This window comes from Natator depressus, chromosome 3, assembly GCF_965152275.1.
Source record: "Natator depressus isolate rNatDep1 chromosome 3, rNatDep2.hap1, whole genome shotgun sequence".
Lineage (NCBI taxonomy): Eukaryota > Metazoa > Chordata > Testudines > Cheloniidae > Natator > Natator depressus.
This window is the reverse complement of record NC_134236.1, coordinates 164,925,191-164,940,793: the sequence shown is the minus strand read 5'-3', so window position 1 is coordinate 164,940,793 and position 15,603 is coordinate 164,925,191. Positions and strand designations below refer to the sequence as shown.

The window sequence follows — 15,603 nt, the reverse complement described above, 5'->3', positions numbered from 1 at the left end:
TTCTCCAGTTGTGCTATCTTCTCCTGAAGCATTTTTGTGTTTTCTTCCAAGCCTCCCTCCCTTAATGCCTGGACACCCTGCCCCAGCTAATTTGTAATGTCACCACCTTCTCCTTCTTCAAATTAAACATCAAGATCCATCCCTGCCACTACGTTTTCAGTAAATTTGCAACTGATAATGTCAATGCAGGTGGTCATAACTATCTCACTTATTTATATGCTTCAAAAAGAATCATAACTGTGCTCATAGCTAGTCTGTGTAACCACATGTTCCTTTAACTATTGCCCTTGGCCTTCCCATTCCCACTCCATTAGTTCTCTATATCTACTTAATTCAGACTGTCACCTCTTAGGGATACATGGGTGTTTGCTCAGTGCCTAACACAGCCGGACCCTGATCTGAGTGGATGCTATTGTAACACACAATTAACAAACGATAATGTTTTGTTATGCGTTTCTCAGTGCACTGTAAAACTGCTTTGATGATGAAAGTATATTTGGGCCTTATCTTGCACTCCTGAATCCATGCCCTTGAAGTCAATGGGAGCTTTACCTGAGGAAGGCCCACAAAGAGTTCGATCCAGGCTTCCAATATTGAAGCACATATTGCTGTGAATCCTCTAAAACAATACTTGTGCAGGTGTGTGCATGGGCAGAACTTGGTTGTGCAAGGTTTGCTAAGGATGTGCAACCTGGAGTAAGACCTGAAACTGTTAGCCGCTTAAATGCGGTTATTTTGGGAAATCTGCCCCTCCATCTCCTCAGCCCGTTACTTTTCCATGATCTACCTTGAATATGCTGTGTCATGGCAACTCTCCTTCTCGTTGACCAGTACTTGATGTGGCTATCTTTCTGAAGGTTATCGATACCAACCAGTGTGTGACACAGAAGCGTTCATTTCTTCCCACCCCTACACTCTCAGAATATTACTTTGGCAGTGTTCTCAAGCAGCAGACCAGCCAAGGCCTAGAATCTGGGTCAACTGCATGGCAACAGGTTTTGTCACCTCTGGATTTAAGAGCTGGCTCCAAATACTGCTCCTTTATTAATTCAATATTGCTTCTTTTTGTCTTAATAATAAACCTCTAGGTGGAATACATTACTATTATGGATTTCTATGTTTCATTCCTTCACTATCAAAGTCATGACTGCATTTACAGTGGATTCCATTTGGACATACTGACCATCACAGGGCCTGCATACTATACAGTACTTGGCACCTGCCAAATCCACTTTTGCTGAAGCATTGAGTTCTAGCTTAATGAAACGTGTGGGATTTTAAGAGTTTGATATAGTCACGCACACAAACGAATAGGGGAAGGCTGGCTGAAGGACGAGCTAGTGGTTAAAGCACAGGACTGTGAATCAGACAATCTGGGCTCAGCTCCCAGCTCCACCACAGACTTCCTGTATAACTCTAGTGGAGTCACATAACCTTTCTTTGCCTCAGTTTCCTTATCTGTAAACTAGACATAAGGAAACTACTTCAGAAAGCTGTTGTGAGACTTTATTCATTTGTGCTTGAAACCCATTTACATCTTGAAATAGAACGCTCTACAGTGTAGTATTACAGAAGAGGGACAGCTCACCTACAGTTAAGGTTAAGACCAGCTTTCTGTTAAAAGCTTGACTCTGAGTGCTCTACAATTTACATGGTTACTTTCCTTGAAATTTAGATTGCCTTGAAATTTGGTGTGTCTCATGGGGGCATGGACTTTTTTTGTTAGTGGTATGAATTTGGGCCACTTGACCAAAAGGGGTTCCTGAGATACATCCCCCAAAATAAAAACAGCTTTTCTTAAAGTTGAGAGATTCTGGCAACTTTTTTTCCCCCACAGAGATCAAATCAGGGCTCAGATCATTGCTCCAGGGTCTCCAATGTTCAAGGGTTTGGGAAAAATTGGCCCCTGAGAAGGATGTTCTTATTATTCTTATTTGGAGAAATGCAACCTAAGTACAGCAGCATATTCAGAAAGTGCCAAAACTATTTTTGAGTAAAAAAGGAATCACACATGAGAATGCTCACTGGGAGGAGAGGGATGATAGGGGAGCATGAGAAGGTGGTAATGGGGATGAGGGGTTTGGGTCTGCATCGAGGGAGGAGGGTATCATGGGGACGAAGACAAATGGGAATTGGTGGTAGGGCAGGTGAAAGGGGTTGGGAGGCTCAGGTAAGGGGGGTGGGTAGGGATCTGGCGAGTGTGAGAAGAGAAGATGAAGAAGGGTGGAGAATATATGGGGTAGCGGAGGAAATCGCAGGTTTACAAATGGTGGGAGGCATGCAAGACCTGATTTGTCTCCTTCTCTGTGTGTGCTGGGATCTGAGGAGCTCTCTCTGCCCGCAGTGCATTCTGGGATTTGGGGGACCTTTTGGGGTGTCTGAGCCCCTCTCCCTGTACCTCCACATGAGCTGAAATTTGGGGTGGGGGACTGAAAATAACAAAAATGTAAAAATCTGAAATCTAGACAATGAATACCTAAGATGCACATCACCCCTGTGGGGGGGGGAAAGGGACCCCATTTGCAGAACGGGTGGCCTGGGGCATGGCTGAAGCAACGACGGGAGTCCCAGCTGGAGGCGGGTAGTGGGACTGAGGGGCCCAGTTCAGTGTGCAGCTTGGTTCACATAACTGAGGTACTGTGCAGCCCTCTAGCAAGCTGCTACCTGTGATTCATGTATGCAGCAGCATAGGGCAGGAGACAGCATGTTACATGTTAATAGCTTCTACAGTACCAACTAATGGCTTAATGAGATGGCTAGGGAGTTGGAAATGTTGGTAGGGGGAGTGGTGGGGCAGAGGAGACAGACACACCAGTCTTATCTCACGTGCTTAAAGTCACCATAACAATCATGTAGTAAAAACAGTCAAGGCTCTGGGACACAGACTTTAGATGAGATTTTTCTCACTGGCCATGTTAGCAACTGCACACTGATAACATTTCAATGTACGGCCATTATCCCCATTCCACTATAACAAAATGTACAGGAGAGGGAGGATCACTGAGGAATCACATAGCAACTGTGTAGCCTAATAGAAAGACCACAGGACTGGGGCTATTCCCAGCTCTGCCACCAACCTGCTACGTGACCTTGGGCAAGTCACTTCACCCCTCTGTGCCTCAGTTTCCCACCTGTAACAGGGGATAATGATGTCAGGTTCCTTGAGATCTACATAAAAGCTAGATCTTTTCATTATTATCTAGCCACAGTAGCCTATCAACTGCAAACCTAGGTGAGAAATACAACTGTCGAAAGGACCACTAACTCATACCTACAAACATTTCTCTCTCTCTCTCTCTCTCTCTCAGTTTAAAAAAGTAGGATATTTAAGTGATCAAAACTTAGTTAATGCAGAGTTAAGTGATACCTTGCACCCTTCCAGAAAATGGACTTCAGCAAAACTAAAACTTCTGAAAACCCGAAAATATAGAATTATGGTTAACACCCAGAAACTCTGGCCTCGTTGAGTGATGCCCCAATAAATCAATAACATACATCTTCACACTGTGCCTTTTCACTGTAATGGGCAGGCATTACATGAACTTGCCCTAAGCTCAAACACTGAGCTTACTCCCATAACAGAATAACACAAATGTAACATTTAGCAACCACTTTGTACCCTTTTACAACCCTTTGTACTTGCACACAAGTTGCCACCTAAAGCTGTACTTTCCCCTACCTGTCATGAAATTCACAGATTGCTCTCATATCCTGCCTCACTACTGACAATACCACTGGCAAGAAGATTCCAGGCCCCTGCTGCTGATACAGCCCACTCAAGTCTGTATTGAAATGATGCAGACTGGCACCTCAAGGTACACATGTACCTCTTTCCTTTGATAGCACACATGGGGGGACTCAGAGCCAGATCTCCCCGTATGACAATCACAGCTCTTCTAAGCTGCTCCAACTTCTTCCTCCACCATTCAATATAGTTACACCTAACAGTGAATGCAGCTGGAGTGCATGCAGATAACTCCCAGAGGCCATTGCCAGCTCCAGTGAGGGCAGAGTTAAGGTTGTGTGGGCGTTTCTAGAGGGGTGCCATTTGCGGGGGCAGAGGAGGGCTCTACCCCCCTCACAAGTTTTGCAGGGGAGGTCTACTCACCCCAGCCCCAGATGGAGCTCTTAACTGCAACAGCTTAGGTGTGATATGTGGTGAGTTCAGAAGCTGAGAGCAGCACAGCCTTTAGGGCAGGGAGTTTGTTTATAAACAGAGGCAGAGTGATAACAAAAGATAAGATAACAAAAGGCTTATCATTAAAGCAAATTAAGGATCCTTAGATGATCCTGAAAGCATTGCCAGGCACTTCAGTTAAAAGGTAGGAAACAAAGGGTAGGAATAAAAGGTGAGAATGGAGAGAGTGGTGAGAATGGAGAGAGTAAATAGTGGTGTCCCTCAGGGGTCTGTACTGGGACCAGTCCTATTCAACATATTCATAGATGATCTGGAAAAAGGGGTGAACAGTGAGGTGATAAAATTTGCAGATGATAACTATCTTGAGTAATTTTGAAAGTCCAAAGCAGTCTGTGAAGAGTTACAAAGGGATCTCACAAACCTGGGTGACTGGGCAACACCTGGCAGAAGAAATTCAGTGTTGATAAATGCAAAGTAATGCACATGGCAAAATATAATCCCAACTACACATACAAAATGTTGGGGGTCTAAATTAGCTGAACCCGTCAATAAAGAGATCTTGGAGTCATTGTGGATAGTTCTCTCAAAACATCTGCTCAATGTGCAGTGGCAATCAAAAAAGCTAACAGAATGTTGGGAATCATTAGGAAAGGGATAGATCATAAGAGAAAAATATCATATTGCCTCTACATAAATCCACGGTACGCCAACATATTGAATAGTGTGTGCAAATTTGGTGCGTGCAGAATAGTGTGTGTACCCCATCTCAAAAAAGATATATTGAACTTGGAAAAGGTACAGAAAAGGGCAACAAACACGATTAGGGGTATAGAACACCTTCTGTATGAGGAGAGATTGAAAAAGACGGGGACTTTTCAGCTTGGAAAAGAGATGACTAAAGGCGGATATGATAGAGGTCTATAAAGTCATGAATGGGGTGGAAAAACTGAATAAGGAAATGTTATTTACTCCTTCACATAACACAAGAAGTAGGGGTCACCAAATGAAATTAATAGGCAGCAGATTTAAAAACAAACAAACAAAAAAGTATTTCTTCACAGTCAACCTGTGGAACTCTTTGCCAGAGGATGCTGCGAAGGCCAAAACTATAACAGGAATATAATAAGAACTAGATACACTCATGGAAGGTAGGTCCAGCAATGGCTAATAGACAGGGTGGGCAGGGATCCAACAAAATGTTCTGCATGTCCCTCACCTCTGTTTGCCAGAAGCTGGGAGTGGGCAACAGGGCAACTTGATGATTGCCTGTTCTGTTCATTCCCTCTGAAGTACCTGGCATTGGCCACTGTTGGAAGATAAGATACTGAGCTAGATGGACCATTGGTCTTACCCAGTATGGCCGTTCTGACGTTCTTATATAGAACCCAGATGTATCTGCTCCCTGCTGTAACCCACTAGACCCCACTCTCCTCCCAGAGCTGGGATAGAACCCAGGAGTCCTGATGGGGTCTCTCTCTCCGCAGAGTTAGTAATAAAGTAAGAATATACATTAAAATTTTAAACCTAACCAGTGTCCCTTAAGTGACTTGCCACAAGATGTCAGAACATGTTCTTATTAGAGCTGAGTGGGTCTAATATTTATTTAATTTTCTTTCTTTTATAAAGGAATTTAGATACAGAGCTCCTGTCAGCTATTTTGCTGAGCTATCTGCCAAAAAAACTAGTGTTTTCAAGTGCCTAAGTAGCCCCAGGAATCACGGTTAAAGTCCCCTGACCCCCGCCTACCAAAATCTGAAATGGTGCCCTGCGTTTGTGTATTTCCTGTTTTTTAGAAGTTTGAGTTTTGCTGCACTTGACATTCTGGAACTACACGAGTTATCACTAGGCAACCGAAACGCTGCGTTAAGTGGCAAAAAACTTTGTTAATTAGTAGTAGTAACAGAACCCAGTTTATTCAAAAGTCTTGGAAGATACCTGAAAAGGATAATGGAAGAAAATGACCAAAGTACTATGAAAAGGATTGACAGGCGCTACTCATGTAGTACGTAGGATATGTTTGCATTGCAGCTGAGAGCCGGCTTCCAGGTGTGAGTAGACAGATGTGTCTTAACTCTGCTCAAGCTAGCACACTAAAAATAGCAGTGTTGCCGAGGGCAGCAACTCAAGGTGGTTGCCTGAGTACAAACTCATCTGACCACCACGGGAACACGTTCAGGTGGCTAACCCAAGCTGCTGCTCATGCTATCCCTGGCTACGCTGCTATTTTTAGTGTGCTAGTTGAGCAAAGCTAGCGCAAATCTCTACTCATGCTGGGAGGCACACTCTCACCTGCAGTGTAGAGGTACCCACAGAAGAAACAACTGGATGACACATTGTGCCAAGTCACTGAGCCCCAGAGTGCCATGAATAATATCTAGTAATTTAAACCAATAGATCTCAAAACACTCAAAAATTGGGGGTATAATTCAAATTTTTCAGAGAGGGAAATAAAACTCAGAGATTAAGCAACTTGCCCGAAGTCACACAGTAAAGAGACAGTGGCAGAGGTCTTCTGACTTCCATTCTGGTGCCCTGTCCACTGAAGCATAACACAGATCTAATATAGGGCCTGATCCAAAACCTTTCCAAAGAGTCCCAATGACATCATAGCTATGCATACCAACCAACCTGTTTAAAATAAGACTCAGGGGACATAAACAGACTTCAGTTCACAGGAAATTTCAGCTGATTGGTACAACTGGGACTGATACTGCTTCTAGTAAGGTCACAGGAGTTTTTTCCACTGACTTCACTGGGAGCAGGATTGGACCAGTGTATGAGACTTTTCACTTTCGGATGGTGAAAAATTAAAACTAGGATCTTAAATAACTATACAGTGCTGACTTTATAGTTTATACTACTGAGTAAGAGGGTCAAGTGTGTTAGTGTTATAAAACTCTAAATCAACATTGATATTATACTGTCTGTATGAAAATACATAAAAATACATTTAATTAACTGGAAGGTTGTGGCACAAACTGACAAAAGCAATTTAAAACAGAAATTTCAAAGCTAAGTCTGACACCTTTAGAGTCATTCTGATCTCCACAGAAGATACATATTTAGGCCAGAATTTTTATATATCCCCATGTATTTTTAAATGTTTGAAAAATATGCATATTATTTACCCAATTGCCTGGAATGCCTGTCGGAGAAATACATATTTATTTTTAAAAGCAATCCATATATTATTTACTCAGTGACTGAGAATGACTGAGAAAAAGCCGTTCTGGTCTGTCAAGTAAATACATATTTATAAATGGTTTTTAAAACATATTATTTACCCAATGGACTGTAATGGCTCTGCCAGGGCCATTACATGTAAATATGTAATTAGCCACATAATAAAACATCCCCATAAAATTTCCCTGAAAAAGATTAACTTTCTATGTGTCAATACACAATTGGTTTAATTTTATTTTTCAAAATACCAAAAGCTATGTTAATGAGTAAGACATGTTTTTCCATTATATATGGGGGGGGGGAGGGGGGGAAGTATCTCAATTACTGAAGTCTAATTTTCTTTATTTAATACTTTACTGTTTATGGCTCCAATGCTGCCTGCCATCGGATCCACCTGTGCAGACCCTCGCACCCAGCCGGACCGACTTCAACATGGCTCTGCACAGAGGAAGATTCTATTGGCAGCATGACAGGCTAATTTAGCACTTGCGAAGGTATGGAACTGATACAACTTGCTAGAGTTACGTGTAATGTGGACAGTTGTTGCATTAGCTTCTCCACGCAGCTTGCCAATGCACCTGCAACACTGCCGGGCCCTCTTGAATAAGGTCTGCCAAGCATGAAATATGCCAAATTGGATGATGTTTTTTCACATGGAGCATTGTCCACAATGAACTAGATGAGACCATCAAATCCTTTTCAGTTGTGAAAGTAAGAACAGGATTTGAAATTAGGGCTCCAAAGATTAAACCCACTTCATCACCTAGTCCAATGAGCGTTGGCATTTGGAAGGATGGAACTTAAAAAAAAAAAAAATCCCAACCATATAATTGTTGTGAAGTTTGTTAATTAAGAATGTTAACTTGTGAACTTTGGCTGAGACCGTACACATAAAATTTCAAACTGGAGTGAACTATACTGTTTCTAGTAGTGCAAATGGGTGTTGTAATAAAAGTCATACATTAAGATGTAAATTTTATTCTCTGAGCTGAATACTAGGTGATTAATTCTCATAGCGCAGTGATCAATTGGTACAGATGCTGCACCTGTAGTAATGTTTGTTTTTGTACATATTAGTAACAGAAGTGCACCACTAACACAGGCGTCACTTGCGAAGCTGTGCAACATTTCTGATATTTTGAAAACACTGAGATTGGTAGTTAGGTTGTATGTAGTTCTGCCAATTTTTTCAATTAGATCCATTATTGATTTGATGGAAAAGCAAATAAAGATACCATGGTGGTATGTAAATAGGTTAGACAGAGCATAAGGTTCTGGTATTGAGCTTATAAGTCACATGGCTACTGAAAACGGCTGTATCAGATGTACCTCAATGAGATTTCTGGAGACTGCCTACAATCATGGGGGACATTTTGCAAAAGACAAATACAGGGTTACAGGACAAATACAGGATTAGTCCAGCAGATGAGGTTTAAAACATGTAAAGGAATATGCTAAAATGGCATATAGGCATCTTTTAGAAAAAGAGGAGTGCTAGGAGTGTATTATGGCAGACTCTTGTTTAGAACCTGTTGGGGTTACAGGGCCAGAATCTACCTCAGTTACACCAGTTTAAATCTGGAGTAATTCCTTCATATCAATGGAATTATTCCAGGTTTACACTACTGTAAGTGAGATTAAAAACTGGCCCATGCGTATTAACATTTTATATTTTTCAAAGCAGCAATGACTGTTTATAAATTGATGCTGTATTTCAAGCTGTCTAAATGCTTGGCATGTAGACACCGCTAACTAACATTACTTTGTAATATTCTATCATCTATCTCATTCAGATACTTCTTTTGCCAGAAAAAAGAATAAGACTTTTTCATGCCAAGAATGAATTCTATGTGGTGATCATGCAGCAATTCAGATTTTCATGTTTGCAAACCCCCCACCCTTTCACCTCTCTTTCAGCAGACAACTGTCAGCAAAGAGATTCAAAGTGATGCAGACCCAAAAGCAAGTAGAGCCTTCCCACAAAGAAGCCTTTTACCTAATTTACACTTAATTTATTTATAAAATCAAATAAAAATGCTGCCAGGAAAAAATATTCTTTCTTAGGCTGCTGAAGAATCTTTCCAACTAGTGCTCTCCTCAGTTACTCCATAGCGTATGAGGTTCCCCTTCTCAGTTGGGGGGAGGAGGGAAGGAAGAGGAGAAGGAGAGCTGAAATAGACATAATGGCAAAGGAGCCCTGGCACTAGCTTGACATATTTCAGCAACAGAAGACCCAAATATGGCATACATTTCTCTATATAGGTACCATAGTGAAGTCTCTTAAGGTCAGATACAAGTAAGTCCTGCGTCCGGCTTTGGTGCAGTGGAAACCTAAATAAGATGACACAAGCCTCCAAAATCCTCTTTTCTGATTTCTGCACAGCCACTTATGGCTTAGTAGAAAGCCAGCTTTTTGTAGAATCTGACCCTTCCATCGTATCACAATAATAGAAGAAGCCATAGGGTCTAATACTGCAGTCCTTACTCAGGCAAAACTCCTACTGGCGTCACTGGGAGTTTTGCCTAAGTAAAGGATTGCAATTTTAGGTTTTTCATTCTACAAACTCATAAAATAATGTCTGTGAATGTAAAGTAGTGGTCTATGTTGTTTAGCTCAGAGTACAGTAAGCACACAGTCTACAACAGAGCACCTTTGTGTGTACAGATCTATCCTGAATATATTGAATTATGGAGCATATCTTCATAATTAAAATTAATTTTACATCATTGATACAATACATTTTCAGCACCTGTATATACATTTAATGAAACATACGATGCATATATAGACACTATGGATGAAATTGCTTTCTCCTGGAAGTCAATGGGAGTTTTGCTATTGATTCCAATGGGGTCAGGATAGCAGCCTATTTCTTTTTCCCTCTTTGAAAACTATCCAAACCTTTGCGTACAAATAGAGCCATTAATGGAAAGCAACACTCTACAAGTAAGACAACACGCATATCAATTAATCCACAGGATGCACATGCGGCAATCAATTTTCCCAAATCAATTAAAAAAAGAAGAAAAAGAATTAGAATTTCCACTCATTTAAATGGGGGAAAAAATCAGATTAGTCAGGGATTGAAAACTTTCACATTTGCATTGTGTCTTCATTATATTCAGCCAGATACTGGATAACTTGTGCAGAAGAGTTATATGCAGGAAATCTGAAAGTTATTTTTTTTAATTGGGATAAGATTTTTTTTTAAAACAGCTTATTTCAGTCATCCAAAAAAAGGCAGGAGAGGAGGTAGAGGGGGCATGTGATAAATATTAGAAAACTTTTTAGATTGCAGTTTTAGTTATGCCTGATGGGCCAGTACTGGAAAAACTGTCCTGTTCTTTTTTCCACGTCTCTTTGTGCATCCATGGAAGACATGTCCTACAATGTTTCAGTCATTTGCTGAAGTTTGGTCATGGTGATGGGGATGTTGTTAGGGAAGTAAAAAGAGCAACGTCCATTTGAAGCTTGTCTGTGAACTTTGCATGAACCGCCAGGAATAATGTAGTGTGATGACAAGCCAGTTATACCTTCCACTAAATTTGCTGTCTGGAATGAACTGAAATAGTGTTTGGTTTGTGTAATTACGTCCATCTATCTTTATATTCCAGCGGCATATCGCAAATTGAAAATACTAAAAATTGACTGTTGGTTCTGATATTTAATGATTGCCAAAGACAAGACGATGATTTATTGGTTACTTACCGATGTGACACATTTGCATCTTATTAGACGGAGATTACTATTCCTTAAAATGCGGACGAGGCCTGATCATGTCTGATGGATTGATTTGATTTGCAAATGTAATCAAACTAATAAGAGGGAAAAAATGAGCAATAATGCCTTGTTTTTCAACTGGCAATCACTCCCCTGCCAACAACGCTGATATCCCTGACTAAGCAGCCTTCACACAGTCTTCCTGTCTCCTCAAATAAACAAAGGGATGCAGAGAGCTTGATAAGAGGATAACAAGCCAAGTATGGATGTAACAAGGAGCCTATACCTCAGAACAGTATAGCTGCATTAATGGGCTAGTAGGCATACTAGCCTAAGACTTGCTGTGACTTCTATCATCTTAAAAAACCTCAACAATATCCATCCAGCTAGAACAGGAAAACCCAGAAGAACGTAGCAGTTTTAATTAAGGGAATTCCAGAGGGATATCCATCACCAGTGCAAAAGCAATAAGTTGCAGGTGAAATTATTAGAATACAAATGTAATGGGAAGCTAGTTTGGGAAAGTAGTTTGACCAGCTGAAATCACAGCCTATGGGCAGAAGACAAGAGAACAGTTTCAAAGGACTATCACATGGTGTTTTCAAAACCTCCCAAATCATAAATACAGACTCTCTATAGATTTTTCCCTGAACTGAATTGATAACATAATCAGCTAAGGAGTAAGTTCCACTACAGACACACTAGCTAGCATGCAGGCCACGTGCTGGTATTTCTGTACATGCTGAAATATGGTTCTAGCTCAGAACAGCTTCTTATGCTGCTTTACAGTAAGTGACCTTAATTCCCCACAGCAGGGCTCTTTTCCTTGTTAATGACCTCATCGCACAATAACTGGTGGGCCCTCTCTCTGGCTTGTTGGAGAAGGTGTGTTGCCCCTTTAAGGGCTAGAGAGCCAGAGAGATACCTGTTACAGAGGCAGGCAGCTCCATATCAGGTCAGCCCTGAGAGGCTGATCCATCCCCCAAGTCACAGGAAGAGACTGTGCAGTAAAAGCCCCCTTTTTCTCCTGTACCAGGCAGAGCAACATCCACCCTTTCACCCATGAAAATACCATGTTTCGCCCTGATCTGCTTTGGGCATTAGCGAGTTGCTCCTTTCTCAGGGGATTGGGAAGGAATTTTTCACTTACCGCTAGGGCAAGATGGGTTTTTCACCTTCCCCACAGCAGGTTGGGGGCTTAGTGCGGGGGGGGGGGAACAAAATGGGGAGTTAGGTTATGATGTTGCAATTCATTATGTAACTGTGGGGTGGATGTCCAGTGCAGGGACTCCATAGACAATGCATATGGTGATCAGAAAAAATGGATTGGGAAATGATTTAAAGGAGGTATTCTTAAAGGAGTGGAAACAGGGTGGTCAGAGCTCCTATGACTGGTATCAGAGGGAGTCAACCCCCCCTCTTTTATAGCCCCCATTAACCCTTATTAAAGGGTTGGGTTGGTCAGGGACCCAGGATGGGTAAGGGGGAGGGGTAAGCAGCCCCTCCCAATATATGTAAATGATTATGGAATTATCTGCACTGTGCAATTTTATCTGCTGGTTGCTCCCAGACATTCAGGAATGAAGTTGTGGCCTAATTAAACCACATCCAGTGTCTCCTGTCCTTCTTCCAGCATAGCCGGAAGGAACTGCAATAAGTCTCCCATCCCATCCCTCTCCCACTCCTCACTCCACCTAAAGTAGAAGGCAAATAATAAACTTTGGGGCCCGCAAAGCTGATCATGACAATACATCTTTAGGGTCTGATTCAAAACATGCTGACGTCAATGAAAGTCTTTCTATTGACTTCAGTGGGGTTTGGGATCAGAACCTTACAAAGAGCAGACTGGAGTGTGAACCTTGATAGTTATGGGTCTGATCCTGCACACACTGAAGTAAATGGATAACTTTGTTCAATGGAGCTGTTCATGTGAGGAAATTTATTCATGTGCGTAAGTGTCTACAGGATTGGTTACTAAGTTGCTGCAGTAAAAAGTATCAACTGACATCACACACTTTGTTAAGGAAACAGACATTACAAGGTGTTAGGTAAAAACTAAGTTGAATTTATGAAATTAATTACCATGCTCGAAGGACTCAAAATATTTCCATAACTTAAAACTGCACAGCCCATGCAATTTGAATGTATATGAAGATATCCTAACAATGCAAAAGCATCCTGGTCAAATTCCAATTAAATAATTATATTCTGCCTGCCTAAAATTCCCCCTCTACTTTAACTGGATTAGGTGTACTTCACTGCTTGTCCTAAACTATTGTTTACTGTTGCTGTAAAAAGTCATCACCTTCTACTGCAGAGATAGTTTTATTCAATTGTTAGTGAAGTTCTCTAAGGCAAATTCTAGCCCACCATGTAAAAAGCTCCAGGAACATATGCCACCATAGCTATATATATATATATATATACACACACACATTTTCACCCATAGCAAGCCCTTTCACAGTCCCTGTCTCTCTCAAAGATTATTCTCTCTCATTGCAGACATGATCGCCATAGGTTATGTGATTGTAGATGGCATTACTCAGTTAGTAGGCATATTAACACTGTCATTATCAACACCCTCTACTCTAGTGGTTCTTAACCAGCGGTACATGTATCCCTGCAGGTACTCAGAGGTCTTCCACGGGTACATCAACTCATCTAGATATTTGCCTATTTTACAACAAGCTACATAAAAAGCACTAGCAAAGTCAGTACAAACTAAAATTTCATAGAGACGATGACTTGTTTATACTGCTCTATATTCTATATGCTGAAATATAAGCACAATATTTATATTCCAATTGATTTATTTTATAATTAAATGGTAAAAAGTAAGCAATTTGTCAGTAACAGTGTGCTGTGACACTTTTGTACTGTTATGTCGGATTTTGTAAGCAAGTAGTTTTTAAGTGAGCTGAACCTTGGGTGTACGCAAGACAAATCAGACTCCTGAAAGGGATACAATCGTCTGGAAAGGTGGAGAGCCACGTCTCTACTCTGTATGCCGTCCCCTGGAATGCTATACTGTTCTATCTGTTGTTGTTGTTTTTTCCAGCAGGTAGACGCATGAGAGTTGTGAACCAACTGGATTTGCCCTGCCATTCCCCCCAACCTGCTCATAACTCTTTCCCAGGATGCTCATGCACAGAGAGCAAATGCAGAGCTTTGCGGGCTCTTCCCTTCAAGTGTTATTTACATTGAATTTGGAGGCCTTCTTACACCTGACACTGCTGAGCAATCTCAACCCTCAGTACTTACAATTGGAATTAAAGGAACTCAACACCTCACGAAAGGAGGGATCAATTCTACAAGGTGCTGAACACTGCAGCAAGGTGCGGAGTGCCCTACACACCCACTGACGTCAGTGAGAGTTGAGGCCTGTCAACTGCTCTCAGGATGAAGCCTTTAATGAGTAGCACAGCTTGATTACTAAATTAAGAATTTCTCTTGTGTCTGGCTACAATAAAGTGTCTCATAACTTTAGGGAGAAAAAGCTCTTGGGAATGTTATTCAATGTTACAGAACATGTTGTGCAGTCTGCACATTTTCAAATAAAAAGGAAAGTTCTCCAGGGTTTGTTTGTTTTAAGCAAAAAAAAAAAAAAAAAACAAAAAACAAAAAACCAACCCTCTCTAAATAGTACTGTGTGCAATTCACTCCGGAGGGTCTGAAACCTGGAGAGAGTGAATTAAAAATATCAAGGGAAACAAGCTTAATAGTTACTGCCCAGTAAGTATTCATTTTAGGTAATTAAATAAATGAGTATTTAGGACCCAACATGTAAGGCTAATTCTCTTTTTTATATACATATATCAAGCACTGCTCAAAAAGAAGCTTACTGTTAGCACTGGAAACATAAGTTCACAAAGCTCTTGTATGATCCAGCTGATGCAGAAGGAGATTACAGACGACTGATTTTTAAAAACTGCTGACTCTGTTGATCAGATTGGTCCAAGTCTTGCCATTAGCACCCATATGCTCTTTTTTCCTACCCCCTCCCTATATCCATGCCCAGGTCAGCATGTGCCCTGCCAGAAACGTGCTGACGGGCTAAGGGGGCCTTGCAATTCAGGTAATTAATCCTATTCTAATGTAGGTTAAGCAGGTGTGAAGCCTACCTCATCCAAAGAGAAAGTAGATGCTGTTTAGAGGCACCCTTGGAATTACAGTATTTAGTTGGGCTGAGATGACTTCAGGAAACTAGACCAGTCTGTGCTGCTGACCTAGTCATACAGGTGTAAACCTGTCTGCTCTAAATCCAGTCTGAGCAACTGGCTCCCCGCCCCCCCCGCCGCTCTGGATTTACAGTGTCAACAACACATGGCTGTAAAGCTAGCCTCCTCTTCCCCACCCATATCGAAGTAAATACACTTTTGTTGGAGGCAAAGCTAGATGATTAACTGTAACCTGTTGGGTTTTAGAATTAACTAGACTAAGAGGTTAAAATATGCTGAGGGGTGTGTTGATTTAATTTTACCACTTCAAATCCAGTATGTGAATTGATCAGTTTCAACATACAGCACTTGTGATCTTATGGAAAAAATGATCAGCGATTGCA

At 41.3% G+C, this 15,603-nt stretch overlaps 1 protein-coding gene across 7 annotated transcripts in view; it reads right to left on the bottom strand.

Moving 5' to 3' along the window:
* The window catches only part of ESRRG (estrogen related receptor gamma), a 476,445-nt gene that overhangs the window by 33,639 nt on the left and 427,203 nt on the right, over positions 1-15,603 (bottom strand). The gene's annotated exons all lie outside the window — the stretch shown is intronic.